General features: G+C 49.8%; 1 long non-coding RNA gene across 1 annotated transcript; it reads right to left on the bottom strand.

Moving 5' to 3' along the window:
• Nucleotides 1-1,189: 1,189 nt before the first annotated feature.
• Nucleotides 1,190-16,432, bottom strand: LOC133227420 (uncharacterized). The gene is made up of 3 exons (XR_009729812.1): nucleotides 16,195-16,432; nucleotides 11,032-11,148; nucleotides 1,190-1,274 (listed from the first exon to the last, which is right to left on the bottom strand). It is a non-coding gene; the product is annotated as an uncharacterized LOC133227420 (long non-coding RNA).
• Nucleotides 16,433-16,773: the final 341 nt, after the last annotated feature.

The following is a 16,773-nucleotide window of genomic DNA, read 5'->3' as shown; positions in this document are numbered from 1 at the left end:
CAGGGCATCAGAGCTCAAGAGAAGGAGGCTGAAATCAGCAAGTCCACTTCTTGGGAAAGAGGCCAGTCTGCTGTGAGCCCCTCCGGGCAATAGGTGGGAGTGTCCCTACTCTCCCCTGGAGGAGTAGGAGGACCTTCTAGGAGATTCTGGGAGAATATGACATGGTTCCCCAAGAGAGTGTGGAGTGGAGACAGAAGTCAGCTGAGTCCTGAAGAAGAGTCCAGAGCAGAGGCTGTGAGCAGCACCTCCTCCAGGAGGCCGAAGTCAGAGAGGGCTGTGGGGTCACGGGCTACCCAGTACAGGGCAAGCTGTGGGACTCCTGAGGACAAATGACAGTACTGGGTCCAGTTTAAAAAGATTCTTCCTAGTAGGCTGCCTGAAAGGCTGATGGGTTGGGAGCATCTCTGGAGAGTCGGTGGCAGGTGCCCCGGGCTGTCAGGGAAGTACGGGAGAGTGAGGATGACTAGGCTAACATGGGGGAGCCAGAGAGCAGCACCTCTCCAAGAAGCCCCAGAGCCTCAGCACCAAATGCTCTCTCTACCCCACCATCTTCCCTCTCACTCCAACCTCAGAAAGACCACAGACCTTGGGACTGAGTGGGCAGTGGGGTTCGGGTTGGCCAGAGCAAGGAAGTCCCCAGCCAGCCCACACCACGGCTATGGCCTCGGCCAGGCCTACCCCTAGAAGCAGACACTGATGTGGGACAGAGACCAGGTTTCGAGTGTTTTACTGGACTAAACACCCTGCTTTAAGGAAAACTCAGACAGCTGTTGAAACTAACACAGACAGTAAAACTGTATTTTCTTTATGTCTGTATCTCCTTTACTGCCCTGCACGTAGGATCGTTGGTACTCTCTTTCTAGATCCAATAGACATAAAGAACAGACTTTTGTACACAGTGGGAGAAGGAGAGGGTGGGATGATTTGAGAGAATAGCAGTGAAATATAAACATTACCATATGTAAAACAGATAGCCAGTGGGAGTTTGATGTACGATGCAGGGAACCCAAAGCCGGTGCTCCGTGACAACCCAGAGGCATGAGGTGGGGAGGGAGGGGCCACATGTGTGCATGTGACTGATTCATGTTGATGTATGGCAGAGGCCATCACAATATTGTAATTATCCTCCAATTAAAATAAATAAATTAAATTTCTTTAAAAAGACTTTATTTTCTGAGAGGGACCAGGACATCACAGGGTCTGGATGAGTTGTACATGTCAAGTGCTCAGCATACTTCATGGATCTTCTTCACTCCAGGAAAGGCTTCTGCAGCCTGCAGAAGAACCAGAGGCCACCTAAGTATTGAAGGACAGAAGCAGCTCTCCTGGGCCCTGGACACCCCTTGGAAGCCGAGCTGACCACTTGAGAACTCTAGCCGTCGAGGGACTGAAAACACTACGAAGGCCCACCTCAAGGAGAGTGGGGTGGGACTCCCTGCTGTTGTCTCCTGCCCACCCCCTCCCCCACACACCAAACCTGGCATCTTTACACACACCACCAGGCTCCTCTGTCCATGGGATTACCCAGGCAAGAAAACTGGAGGGGGTTGCCATTTCCTTCTCCAAGGGATCTTCCCCTCACAGGGATCAAACCCACATTTCCTGCATCTCTTTCATTGCAGGCAGATTCTCTACCCACTGAGCTATTGGAGAAGCTCCTCACACACACACTGTGTACCCCAAATCTACTCAGGCCCCCACTGCTGAGAGGCAGCCAGACAAGTCCTTTGACAGTGGGGACAGAGGCTCCTAATTCCCTGCCCAATACCCGATCTCATCATCTTCTTTAGAAACAGAAGTCAGTTTCTGGCTGGGTGAAGATAAACCCAACTAAAAGACTACATATCCCAGCCTCCCTTGCACTAAATGTGGTCATGTGATCCAGCACTGGCCAATGAGATGTGAGCCTGGTGTGGTACTTCCAGAAAGTCTCCCTAAGGGCCATCAATGAAATGGCAGGAGTTCCAGCACCCATATTGCATCATGAGGATGAAGGCATGCTGGAGTGTTGATCTTAAACAATATCCTACAGATGCCCACCTCCAAACCACTGTTACACAAAGTGATATAAAATATTTATCTTGTTTCAGATACTGCTGCTGGGAAGCTTTTGATTAAATACTGCAGAATTCAACCAAATCCAGAATTTAACCAAATGGATATACACAATCAAGGACCCCTCATGTATATCATCTCACCAAGCACACTCCCAGCCTGGCATGCAATCAGTGGATACCCAGGGCATGGTTAGCTCGGCCTCTCGTTTGCCTCAAATAGGAAAAGCATGGTATGGGGGTTTCACTCTCTATGCCAAGCCAAGGTGATTCACTGAGTTTACTGAAATCAGTGCCTAATGGAACTCGTAGGCAGGTGACAATGTGGCATTTGCTGGCTGACTCCATTAAGATTCCATGCCAGGAGAGAAGGTATGAGCTGTGATTGGACCTGGATCTCCAGGCCCCAGTTTGGCCTAGGATGGCTCTTTGGGAAGAAAAATATTCATTGGAAGGACTGTTGCTCTAGCTGAAGCTCCAATCCTTTTCCACTTGATGCAAAGAACTGACTCATCAGAAAAGGCCCTGATGCTGGGAAAGACTGAAGGCAAAAGAAGAAGACGGCACCTCGAATGATGCATCCTCGCCAGCTCAATGGACATGAATCTGAACAAATGCCAGGAGATAACGAAGGACAGAGGAACCTGGCATGTTGCAGTCCATAAGGTCACAAAGAGTCAGACACGACTTAGCAAGTGAACAACAAAACAGCAGGCATCATGAGTTGTGTCACTCCAAAAAACTTAGATGCAATTAGTTAAGAGGCGGTAAATAGGATGAGCCCTAACTCCATATGAATAATGTCCTAAAAAAAAAAAAAAAGGAAATTTGGACACAGACAACACAGAGAAAGAACTCTGTGCAGAGACTAGGGGTGATGTCAACACAAGCCAAGGAGCCACCAGAAGCCAGGAGAGAAGCCTGGAACATCCTTCTCCGGAGCCTCCAGAGGAAACACAGCCCCATCAACACCTCGATCTCAACTTGTAACCTCCACAACTGTGAGATAATAAATTCTGTTAAGTCACTCAGTGAGCCTGAGCAGACTCACTTGGCAGGTTACACCCACACCATCCTTGTCCTGCAGTTTACCTTCTAAGCATCACAGCTCACTGGCTGTCTGGTACTCAAAGTTTCTTGGGTAGGAGGACAGATGGGAGGATGGATGGATGGTTGAATGGATGGATAAGTGGATATAATGGCATGGGTGTGTGGATGGGTACATGGGTGGGTAGATGAACAGATGAATAAGCGAATGAATGAATGAACACGCAGGGGAGCCACCAGAAGCTGCAAGGAGTATGCCGGATGCATGGCATGCCTATACATGCTCACAAATCAGTTCAGAGTATGATGCTGGGAGCATGCATGTATCACACCCCCAGATTCCAAGGAGATCAAGGCAGCCTCAACACCAGGAAAACAATAGGTCACCATTTTCTACATGACTGTCACAACCACCCCGATCTAGATGACATCCATCTGGTTTTACTTTCCACATAGCCTATTTTTATTCATCGTGAATAACAAGGGGTCTCAAAGGGGGAAGCCACAGGAGGGTTTGCTGTAACGTGACTGGTGCCTGTCCCCAGGGAGGTGATGGGGCAGGTCCTTTCTTGAAGGAGGATGTCCTGAAGAATCTCTTTGTGAGACAGCTGAGCTGAGCAAGGGGCAGCAAGAAGGGGATGCCAGCTCCCAAGTGCCATCTTTGGCAGGCACCTCAATGGCACATGCTGGCCAACAACAAGAGAGGGTCCAACTGCTAAGATTAGATGGGACCAAGACCCTGGGGACAGAGCCACCTGTCAAGGTGCAAATCCAGGCATTAGAGAATGAGAAACCAGTCTCTCCCACTATGAGTACTTGGAGGGTGAACCTCACTGAAGCCTCAGCTTGGGACACTGTCCATCCTGTTGACTTTGACTTGAGTCCAGAGGAATGGATGCCCAGCCACTCCAGGAGGAGGAGAAAGACTGAGGGACGTCTAGGAGGAAAAGCAGCCCCAGTGAACCCGGAGGTGAACCTGCACTCCGATGCCAGAATAAGGCTCCTGCACCTCACTAACCCTTTTGGGCCCTGGGCACACCCTGGCTGAGCAGCCAACTTAAATAAACCAGTATGGTTGGTGTCAGGCTGCCCCATGGGGCTCCAAACACTTAGCCTTATGGGTCCCTCGTGCAGAGGCTACTGGGTCTCTCTCCTCCAAAAAGAATAACTATTGGAGAAAAACCCCTATGAGGGATGAGAAATTTCTGGAAGCTGCTGCCAGAAGAAGCAGTTCTGCTATGAAGCTGTGGACTCATTTGGCTGGGCTTCTGGGGCATTCGCTGCCAGCGCAGCCTTGGTTAATAAGTAATTAGAAGATAATTAACATTTGTAACATACAATGGGAAACATCTGGACCTACCGACTTACTAAAACCAAAGAACCTGATTAATCAATTGTGCAGTGAGATGAAAATAGACTCAGGTTCAGGATCAGCTCCCCTGGGCTCAGCCCTCCCTACCCACCCCCAGGAAGGGTGTGCACCCCAGCCCAGCCCACCCCATTCTCGGGTCTCAATGTCAGAATTCTCCAAGGTGAACTCTGTCCATCCAAGACATCCCTCCCCGAGCCTCCCCAAGCTTCCCACTCATGCACGTGTCTCCAAGGATTAGAGGGAAGAAGAGACCCAGCTCTGCCTCATTGGCTACAGTTCTCCTGGGATGGAGAGAAAGGCCAAGAGATGGGGAGTCACCTGTGTCCCTCTCCCCCCACCTCCCCACCCCCCGCTCCTCCTTCCCCACACAGTCACCTGGGAGTCCTAGGTGTGGCCGCTTACAAAATTCATCATGGGAGAATCAAAAACGCCTTTGACTCTCAGCCCTCACATCACCCCTGTGCACAGAGGAGGCAAAAAATAACCAATGCAAAGCATCCCAGCAGCCAGGACTGTGTCTGTGAAGATGAGTTGGTCCCCCCGCCCCCCATTCCTCCTGCTTCTCCCTTCATCTTCTCAGCAGTGGGGCGGGGGCAGAGGGGGTGTGATGTGTGGGAACACATGTATCTGATGAGCCTGAACACTCTCCCCAAGTGCCTTGGTTTTCAGCCAAAACATTAGGATGTTGCTCTACCAACTAATCATCCTCCCTCAGACAGGAGAGAGCTAAAATGAAAAACCTGGTGTTCCTGGGAACGTGGGAGAAGGCCAATTACAGCTGCGCAATTCCCTCCTGTGAAGGTGGGCAGAGTGGAAATCCTGAGGCTGTTCTCTCAATGTCACAGAAGCCGAGGCCTAGAGTGTATTCTTTGAGAAATCTGGTTTGAGCTGCCTCCATTTCTCTCCCCAGGGAGAAAGCAGCATGAAGAGAAACTCCAGGGGATGCAAATAAGCTTCCTAGATGCTAGGATCCCCTCTAGGGGATGTGGCTAGGGGCCAGCCACATTTATGTCTCCTCTTTCCTACTCTGCTAGGGTCCAATCACTTGATTGGTGAGGGGAGCTGTCCATCATACATTTGAACCCTGAGGCCAAACTGATTGGTCAAGGAGTGGGAATGCAATGTGAGCTGAACCAATGAGATACCTGTCCTGGGATTTTTCTCCCTCCAGATGGGAGAAGGGAGTGTCTTGTCCAAGGCTGGAAGATGGCAAAGGAGGTCATTTGTAGCCCTGGCTCTGGTCGTGGAAAGGCAACATGTCTGAAGGAACAAAACCCCATGCAGAGCCAAGGCAGGGTGTGGCTGACAGCTCTCACGCCCCATTCCCTTGGACCAGCGCCATCCACTTCCCTGGTTAGACGTGGTGAGCTGAAGGCAGTGTGGGCTGTGTTCCTGCTATTAATATTTCCAACCACTACTGACAAATGCAAATACCCCTACTTTGGTTCTGATCATTCCTGGGAAAGGTGTAGTCACTCAGCTGGAGGGATGGATTCACAGAAAAACAAAATAATTTTTAAAAGAAGATATGAGAAAAAAAAGATAAAAGAAAGTGATATTTAGCAAGTTACTATGACAAATCAGCAAGGGAAAAGGTTTAGTCTACTTAGAAAAACAAACCATTTTAAGTATTTTTAAAACCTCATTTGCCTACAGCTCATGAATGTTTTAAGCAGAAATCATCTTACTTGGTTGTTTGCAGGCAACCTGTCCCACCTAACTTCTATATGGTCTTGGATTTGCAGCAGATTCTGTTTTTTTAAATAGCTATTTTTCTTGCTTCCCAGTGGAGCAAATGAAATAGGTGCTTCTTTAGGGGAGATGAGAGACCCCATGGGGGACATGGACAGCCCATGGAGGAGAATGAAGGAGAATGATCCAGTGCCAAGATGCAGGGGGGAAACTCTTCTGCTTTGGCGGGGAGTCAACATTGCCCCCCACGCCAGACCTAGAATCCTGAGGTGTGGACAGGTGACCTGAGACCACCCTGGGCAAGACAGCCACCCAGGCAGAAGCACCAGCTTTGTCCCAAGCCCTCCATTTTGCCCAGAACCCCTTGTTGTTTCACAAATGCCGCAGAAGCCAGGGTACCCCTGGCCCCCATCACAGATGGAAAACCTGAAGCTCACTGCCAAGAAGGAGCAAACAGGATTCAGACTCAGATTCAAATCCAAGATCTGGCTCTCAAACCCGTGTTCCTTCTGCCATGTGCCCTGGGTCATTGCTGGGTCATGACCCCCAGCCTCCTGTTCCCTCATTAGGGTCCTACCCTCTTGTGGTCAATCAAGACATAGAATGTAGCAGCAGGGCACCCCCTAACCCACAGTGGCAAGTCAGGCTGGCAGGGGCGATCATAGGAGGCAAAGTGGGCCCTCAGCCAACCCCAGAAGGGAAACTGGCCAAGAGAGAAAGTGCAGTCACTTAGGGCCATTAACTAACTAGTAACCAATTTGCAGAGAGCCTGTGCCACCGGCAAGGTCTGGGCTGGCAATTGGGGTTCATCAGTTTTTAAATTATAGACGGCTGTATCGCTCTGTCAGGCCTGCCGCAGAACTGAGATGGAACGGCTGGCGATGAGTGACAGCTCCAATAAACGCATTCCTGCCAGGAAAATAGCATTACCATGTGGAGGTGCTTTGGAAAGTATTGAACTTCAGGAAGAAATAAAATAAAAATAAAATGGCTCTGGCACTCCCGGGCGCTCCGTCATTATTGCCAGACGCAGTGGGGAGGAAAAGAGCCCTACCATCAGATAAATCTCTCACTGTCCTTGGTGGAAAGGCACTGCGTCACAGCTCATGAGCAGCTGGTCAAAAACCTCGCATCTGGCACATGTGGGAACTTTTACCCAGCAAGGAAAGCCCCCTACCCCACTCCCTCCCACCGGGGTCATTTAGAGCAGGGAAACTGAGGCCAAAGTCACCCAGCAGTCGGGTCAGTGGACCAGCAGTGTTTGAATGGAAAAGCACCAGGCAGGCTCCCCAGTATGCTCTGAACTGGGGGTGATCAAGGGCCTGCCCCCAGACTCAGGGACCTGCACAGTAGCTGTGCAGCCTGTGTGGGATGCTGTCTGTGACCTTGAGCAGTGATGAAGGGCAGGTTAAAACCAGAGCAGCCCCAGACAATCCCCAGCCTGTGTTCAGAAGCCCCCAGTGATGGGCTAATCCTAAAGCCCAGCATCCATCCATCTGGTCTACCGGCTCCTCTGTTCCCTGACCTCCAATCCCTGTGTACTTTTCTTTCCTGGCAAGTGAGACCCATCCAAGGCCCTCCTCCAGCTCCTTCTCTCTGTACCAGGGTTTTGGGAAGAGCATAGGGTAAGCTCAGCGAGAGCTGACTGGCTGTCACTCAACTGCACCCCCAGCCCTAAGGCAGCACCTGGCACATAGCAGATGCTCAGCAAACTTGTGAACAGAGATTCAATAAACTTTGACACCAATAGGAGACTGGTTACCAAAGCTTTATCTCTGTGGCACTCTTACCTCCCCCATGAAATGCCCTTGTCACTCTCAGCACAGAAGACTGATGATTGGGTGGCCAGACCTCCATGTGACTGCCAGGTCAGCATGTGGGGCTTGAGACTCTTCCACCTCCCACACTGCACTTGTCTTACCCAACTCCCAGAGGAGGTGCGACTCTCTGGGTACCCCTGAAGTATGCACCTCTCATGCTTTGAAAATCAAGGAGGAACCAAAGAAGGGGTAAGGTACAAGAAGGCTGAGCTGGACCCAAGCATGTTCCTAAAGTCACAGCCAGTGTAACTGGGCAGTCACTTTCCTCCCTGAGTCCACTTTCTTCAGCCACAAAGTGGAGGTAATGGCTTGACCTTGAAGACTCTAGTGGGGGAGAAAGCAGGAAATGCACACCTACGGGCCTTAATTATCACTAAGGACTTGAGTTAATCCCTGGTTCTCTGACACCCCATCCAGCCACCAGGCATCTCTGCAAAGCGTTTCAATTCTGAAAAAGCATGCCTTATGCCTAGCCTCTTGTTACACTCTTGTTACCTCTCTGGGTTTGTCTCCTCACTCTTAGCATGTGCTGCTGTTCTCAGTGATGTTTTTACAGCTGCCTTTTTGAGCTAAACAACTGAAAGTGATATCTGGGGCCTGGGGACTATGTACCCTCATCAAGGCAACAGGGAATTTCTAAGATGGGTCATAGTCTTCCTGGTGGGGAAAGCCTCTGAAGATGTTTTCACCTAATTTTCCTGGACTCTGGGTTGGCTACCATTCACACCCACCCAACCCTGGCAGCGAAATCCCTGCTCAGTGCCACAGGAATGTCCTATTGACAGAAGGAAGGGTCTTGTTGACCTGTCTCAGAGGGGAGGGTAGCTGGCCTGAAGAGGTAGCCTTGTGAGCAGGAGCCTTCATTGTGGTTTCTGTAGAAGAGACCAGCAGTGGGGCAAAGAAAGCAGGCTTAGGATCAGCTGGTTTGGTTTGGATCATTTCAGTGGGTTCCGGGGCACCAGCAGTCCTTCGTTGGCTAGTACCTGCCCTAGGGTAACTGAAGCAGATGGATAGTAGCCAAGAGTCTCAGGGTCTGATAAAGAAGGTGTGTGTCGGAGGAGCTCTGGATTTGAAAGTCACCATCGCCGTGGGTCTGTCTCTGGGAACTGGTTGGTTCTGGGATGGGGAACCCCCAGGCTCAGCAAGGCCCCAGCTGTCAAAGCATCAGAAAACAGCAACTAAAAGATATGCCTAATACATATCCCCTCTGGAATCAGCCCAGGGAGGGTGCCAGGGCCACCCACACAGAAGCTTTTGTGCAAAGGAGAATGTCCTCCCTCCTCCAGGGCACACGGTAGTGAGCCAGGCACAAGGCTTGGTAAGCAGCTGCTGCAGGCTGGACTGCAGCACCAGCTCACCAGCGAGGCCAGGGGCCCTCAAGCAGTACACAACCAGCACAACCATTCAGGGCACTTGGGAGGCCTTGCCGTCCCTACCCAGGGCCAGGTCCAAACAAGCCAGGGCCAGCCAACTGCACGCCATGGAGACATCTGAAAGCACCCCCAGGCACAGCCCACCCTTGACCGACTTGAGTCCTGTGGCTTGTGCTCCGCACACAAGTCTAAAATTTCCAAGTCAAGCAAAGCTATGTTTCAAAACCCTTGGGGAATTGACATTTTACTCATAAAAGATCAGGGCTTCCCAGGTAGTCCTAACAGTAAAGAGTCTGCCTGCCAATGCAAGAGGCATAAGAGATGAGGGTTCAATCCCTGGGTCAGAAAGATCCCCTGGAGAAGGCAACCCACTCAGTATTCCTGTCTGGGAAATCCCATGGACAGAGGAGCCTGATGGGCTACAGTCCATGAGATCACAAAGAGTTGGACATGACTGAAGCAACTTAGTCACGATGGAGTGACTGACCCATAAAATATCAATGAGGGATGGGAACCATCAGAGAGGAGCAAATGCTCCCTCAAGAGCAGTGTGTAATATAACAGTTGCCAGGGAGGAAGGATGGGAGGATGGGGTAGTTAGGGAGTTTGGGATGGACATGTATACATTGCTATATTTAAAATGGATAACTAACAAGGACCTACTGTATAGAACATGGAACTCTGCTCGATGTTATGGGCAGCCTGAATGGGAGGGGAGTTTGGAGGAGAATGGATTCATGTATATGTATGGCTGAATCCCTTCACTGTTTGCCTGAAACTCACAACATTTGTTAATTGATTATGGCCTGGGCTTAGTTGCTCAGTCATGTCCAACTCTTAGCGACCCCGTGGACTGGAGCCCACCAGGTTCCTCTGTCTATGGGGAGTCTCCAGGCAAGAATTCTGCAGTGGGTTGCCATGCCCTCTTCCAGGGGATCTTCCCAACCCAGGGATCGAACCCAGGCCTCCCACATTACAGGCAGATTCTTTAATGTCTGAGCCACAAGGGAAGCCCTAATCGACTATATCCAAATACAAAATTTAAAAAAAAAATTTTTTTAAAGAGAGAGGTGCTGTGTTCTGGGGACTGCCGCCTCCCCAGCATTCCCAGGCCAAACCTGGACCCCTTCTTGGGGTCCTGCAGGTGAACCCCACCTCTCAGCCTTCTTTCCCCAAACTAGGAGGAGAGCTTGGAGAAAGCAGCAGCCTCCATTAGAAACCAGAGAATAAAGCATCCCCTTCAGTCTCCCTCTGCGAGGACCAGAGGGACCCTCCAGAGTACAGCAACGTGTGGTGTGGCTGAATTGCCAGTGTCGTGAGTTCTGTTTTTGCAGAGTTTTTTTCCCTCCAGCAAGAGAATGAAAAGAAGGGACATCCTAACCTCGGGCTGTAACATGTTCGGTGAGAGGCAATTTTAAAGCAGAAAGGTCAGCCAAAAGGAGAACGTGATTTCTAAAACTAGATCCTGCAGAAAAGCAATCACCAGGATGCAGCCTGGGCACCACTCTCTGGATGCCAGGGAGACCGAAGCGGGTTGTGGTTCATCCAGGGTGTGTAAACGGAGCCCCCCAATCTAGTTCAGTTCTGACCTTTTAAGGACAGATGTTTCTGGAAGTGATATTCGACTGTGGACACCCCACAAAGGCCAGATCAGAGGAGCCCCATCCACTCACCAAGCCCAGCCTCAAAGAAGACTCGGACCCCAGTGATCTGTTCTCCAACACCTCTTCCTCCTACAGCCATGTTGCTCCTGAGACGCTGGCCCCAGATGCTGTGGTCGGAGCTCACATCTGAAAATAGAGTCATGGCTGGTAGAGACAATAAGCTCAGCCCCACAAGGACCCAGCCCCCTCTCCTCTTCAGGTAGTCTTCCCTTCAGGAGAGCCAATAGCCCCACAGGCTAGGATGTCCTGGTCAAAATCCAGTGTAGAACTTCACAAGAGAATAGTCTTCAAAGTGAAGCCAATCAGTCTCTGTAATAAAACATGTCTCCAAACACGAAACTTTCAAGTGTAAGGGGGCGAGCTCGACAGAGAAACTTAGAACAAAACAGGACCCTAGAAGTCACCCTAGAAGTCTGTGATGGGGGACAGGCCCAGACACCCGTGTCGCCATGGCAACAGAGATGCAGGGCTGGGGCCTCCACCAGGCCCTGCCCCCTTGTCCCATCATGCAACTTCCACAGCCAGCTGCCATCACTGGGTGAAGAAGACCCATCCTTCTCCTAAACCACCCTGGATCCAGCCTTTGAAATCCTGCGTTTTAAATTGTCAGGAATAGCCTTAGTGACACGTGCTGTCCCAGCCTCCTTGGCTGAGAGCTAGTCTGTGATGGTTGATACAGACTCCGTGCATCTGACCAGTTGCTGGAGTAAAAGGAAAGTTACAGAGTCAAGGGTCTGACTTATCGCAGTGATTGGAAGTGGCTGAGAGTGTCCAGAAGTCACGTGTGTCATTGGAAATAGATGTACAGAGCAGTCAAGCCTCTGGGAGGGTAAAGGAGCCACCGGAGCCCCCACTGACATTGCTGTCACTGCCACCACCACTCGCCACTTCCTCGCCTCTGGAACCTTCCACCGGGTGCCATGGTGGCTCTCATGACAATGCCACTGCCACTGAAGCACAAAACCTACCCAAAGAGACACGGATGGACCTAGAGACTGTCGTAGAGAGTGAAGTAAGTCAGACAGAGGAAAGCAGATACTGTATAGCAATGTTTATGTGTGGGATTTAGAAAAATGGTACAGATGATCTTATTTGCAAAACAGAAGTGGGCTTCCCTGGTGGCTCAGCTGGTAAAGAACCCACCTGCAATGCAGGAGACCTGGGTTCAATCCCTGCGTGAGGAAGATACCCTGGAGGATAGAACAGCTACCCACTCCAGTATTCTGGCCTAGAGAAGTCAATGGACTGTATATTCCTTGGGGTTGCCAACAGCCAGACACAACTGAGCAACTTTCACTTCAGACACAGAAAACAAATTTATGTATACCAAGTGGGGGATAGGATGAAGTGGGAGAATGGGATTAACATATATACACACTACTATATGTAAGATAGATAACTAACGAGAACCTATTGTATAGCACAGGGACTCTACTCAGTGCTCTGCGGTGACCTAAATGGGAAGGTAATCCAAAAGAGAGGGAATAAAGGTATACGTACAGCTGATTCACTCTGTACAGCAGAAACTAACACAACATTGTAAAGCAACTATTCTCCAATAAAAATTAGTTTAAAAATAAAACTAATCCAACACAGGTTCAAAAAGGACCACATATAAACATGTCAGCCTAGGAGCCCCCAGCTCTGAAAAAGCCTGGGCACTATTGGAGGGCACGTGAAGACCCCATGGCCCTCTTCTGTGAGGGGGCAGGAGGGGGCTGCTGGCTGGCCTCGAGCTGGGCCTGTAGCAGCCCATGGGGCCCAGAGAGTCCCATGGCCAGGACCCCGTGGACAATGGCTGGCTCCACATAAGCTTTGAGCTGAAAGGAACAGCCATGTGCCTAGAAACCCAGCTCTTCCATTTTGGGGTATTAAAAACCCCTTTGGGGAATGCTCCTACACTGGCGGTGGAACTGTAAGTTTGTACAGCCAAGATGGAGAACAGTATGGAGTTTCCTCAGAAAACTAAAAACAGAGTTACTAAAAAGGATTCAGCAATCCCTCTCCTGGGAATATATCTGAACAGAACTCTAATTCAAAAAGATACATTCAGCCCTACATTCATAGCAGCACTATTCACAACAGCCAAGACATGCAAACAATCTAAATGTCCACTGACAGATGAATGGGTAAAGATGTGGTCCATATACATGATGAAATACTACTCAGCCATAAAGTAGAAGTGAAAGTGAAGTCACTCAGTCATGTCCGACTCTTCACGACTCCATGGACTGCAGCCTACCAGGCTCCTCCATCCATGGGATTTTCCAGGCAATAAAAAGCAACTAAATAATGCCATTTGCAGCAACATGGATGCAACTAGAGAATGTCATACTAAGTGAAGCAAGTCAGAAAGAGAAAGACAAATGTCATATAATATCACTTCTATGTGGAATCTAAAATATGTCATGAATAAAGCTATCAATGAAACAGAAACAGACTCACAAGGAATGGGGGAGGAGAGAAATGGACTGGGAATTTGAGGTTGGTAGATGAAAACTATTGCATTTAGAATGGATAAACAAGATCTTACTGTATAGCATAGCACAGGGAACTATATCCAATCTCCTGGGATAAATCATAATGGAAAAGAATATTTTAAAAAGAATGTGTGTATGTATCAGGTTGGTCAAAAAGTTTGTGTGGGTTTTTACATTACGTCTTATGGAAAATGTTGAAGCTGAAACCAACACTTTGGCCACCTGATGCGAAGAGCTGACTCATTTGAAAAGACCGTGATGCTGGGAAAGATTGAGGGCAGGAGAAGGGGACAACAGAGAATGAGATGGTTGGATGGCATCACCGACTCGATGGACATGGGTTTGGGTGGACTCCGGGACTTGGTGATGGACAGGGAGGCATGGCGTGCTGCGGTTCATGGGGTTGCAAAGAGTTGGACACGACTGAGCGACTGAACTGAACTGAACTTATGGAAAAACTCAAATGAACATTTAACCAACCCAATATAAAACTGAGTCACTTTTCTGTACAACAGAGATTGGCACAACATTGTAAATAAACTATGAAAAGTGAAAGTGTTAGTCACTCAGTCATGTCCAGCTCTTCACCACCCCATGAACTGTAATCCATCAGTCTCCTCTGTCCATGGGATTCTCCAGGCAAGATTACTGGAGTGGGTTGCCATTCCTTTCTCCAGGGGATCTTTCCAACCCAGGGGTCCCCTGCACTGCAGGCAGATTCTTTACTGTCTGAGCCACTATCGAGTACTTGAGTTAAAAAAAAAAAAAAGAATATTTTTTAAAAACCCTTCACCCTCTGGGAGAGAGGTCACAGCTTGCGTGCCCTCCTGTAATAATTTATTAGAACCCTCAGCTCCATCAGACTACAGCCTAAAGAGCCACAACCACCCTCCCCAATGGAGACAAGGGAGAGATGACTTCTCAGGACAAGACACACATTCAAGGTATCACCTCCAGGAAGCCTTCCTTGACTTCCTTCTGCTGCAAGACAGGGGCCTTCCCAGTTCTCCTGGAGAACCTGAGCACATTGCCCGCCATCCTTGCTCTCAGCACGCCTTGGTGGTGGTTTAGTCGCTAGGTTGTGTCTGACTTTTGCGATCCCATGGACTGTAGCCTGCCAGGCTGCTCTGTCTATGGGATTCTCCAGGCGAGAATACTGGAGTGGGTTTCCATTTCCTTCTCCAGAGGATCTTCCCCACCCAGGAATCAAACTCCTGTCACCTGCATTACAGGCAGATTCTTTACCGACTGAGCTATGAGGGAAGCCCCCAGCACGCCTTGCTGCTACCTTAATCCCATTTGGAGCAAGATGGATATAAAAGCTAACATCACACTGAATTGTAATCATCGGTTCACTTATCTCCCCCACAGGCAAAGATTGTGTTTGCCATGGCATGCACAGAACTTGGCAAGGTGCCTGCCTATCATTAGGGCTGACATAATAAATGTTGCAGGTGTAATAATAACAATAATAATGGCCGACATGGACTGTGGGCTCTGGGCCAATGCAAGCAGACCCTTTACCTGCCTGAGCCCAAAGATGCTGCTGCTCTGTGCCCTGGGTGGGTGTGATGGACCATTTAGATGGGTTAAATCCCTCAGCCAGAGTAGGCTCACTGCCTACAGACAGAGGCTGTGGGTCCATGCACCCTCCACCCAACACTGCCGTGAGTTCACCCCAGGGCAGAAGGGGTGAGGGGAGGGAGTTTCGTCCATGCATCAGTGCAGGACATAAGCATAGGGGTCTGGATCAGGAGGCCTGAGACCCAGCCCGGTGTGTCCTGGAGAGGCCACAGCCCCACTCCACCCCAGCTGTCCTTTAAATGGTATAATACAAGTGAACATGACGTGAATTCTAGTGCTCTCTCAGGGACCTGTGGGAAACCCCTGGAAACCAGCAACAATGGTCAGAGTACAGGGTGAAGACAGGAACCTAGAGATGGGGGCACGTGGGGGCAATGTCATGAGACATTGCCCAGTAAGGCTCCTGGAGGGAAGAACAAGCCAGTGCCCCTCTCTCCCATGGCCCCCTCTGCACCCACGCCCTGCACTGGGAGGCCTCTGGAAGCACCTGGCCATGGTGTGAACAAATTGTTCCAGACCTGTGGTATGTTTGGATAGACTGATTAAGTTTCATTAAGTGTCTTTAAACAATTAATGCCTTCAAGACCACTGGAAATCATGATTAAGTCTGAACTAAATTTCAGGGACTTCCATGGTGGTCCAGTGTTTAAGACTTCACCCTCCAGTGCTGGAGATATGGGTTCGATCCCTGATTGGGGATCTAAGATCCCTCACGGCCAAAAAACCAACACACACACAGACACACACACACACACACACACACACACACTAAATAAATAAATAAAACAGAAGTAATATTGTTACAAATTCAATAAAGACATTTTCAGAATTGCCCCTTATAAAAAATAATCTTATAAATAAATAAATGCCATTTTGAAATTTCACTTTCAGATCTGGATTAGTTACTGACAATTCTATTTGATTGGACTGAACTAGTATTTAAATGTAAAACTGAGCAGGGGCCAGGACATCCAGAGGCACAGATACCATGAGGTCTTCACCAAGTGCTGCCACATGCCCACAGCCATCCTGAGGGGCACAGAGGGCCAGTCCTAGCTGACCACCCCCTCCCCAATCCACAGCCCAGCCCTACTGTGAAAGCACTTACTTCTCCACTCCCAGCCTCTGCCTCCTCCCACCCTGACAATAGGACCATCCATTCATTAGACTGTTGTGATCACACATGGCTGGTATTTAGTGCGGAGCTGGCACAAGCTCAGCAGACTCAAGTACTGTGTATTAGGGTCTCGGCGAGGGTCACGGACTTCACTAGCACTAAGCCCAGGAGTGATTCCAGGGAGAATCGTCCAAAGGCTGAACATAGCACTGTGCTCTGTGGTGTCACAGAACAGGATGGAAGAGGGGGGTGGGCAGCCTGGCAGCGGGGTGGGGGTGGGGGGATGTCTGGGAGGGGGCGTAGCCTAGGGGCAGACAGAGGAATCCAAAGGCAGGGTAACGATGCCTGCCTGTCAGGCAGGGGTGGTAGCCAGAGCAACCAGAGGGAAGGTAGGGAGGCCCCCAGTTCCTGCTCTGAAAGGCCATAGGATCCCCCAGAACTGGGAAGGGCAAGGCCTTAGCTGAGGGTCCAGAGGGCGAGAAGTCTATCAGCACTGAGACTGTAGGGTGGTAAGGAGAAGGATCGGCTGCAGGAGCCACAGGAAGATAAATTCTGGGGGTCCTGAGCCCA

Source organism: Bos javanicus, chromosome 16 (genome assembly GCF_032452875.1).
Source record: "Bos javanicus breed banteng chromosome 16, ARS-OSU_banteng_1.0, whole genome shotgun sequence".
Taxonomy (NCBI): Eukaryota; Metazoa; Chordata; class Mammalia; order Artiodactyla; family Bovidae; genus Bos; species Bos javanicus.
This window is presented reverse-complemented; position numbering and strand designations above follow the sequence as displayed.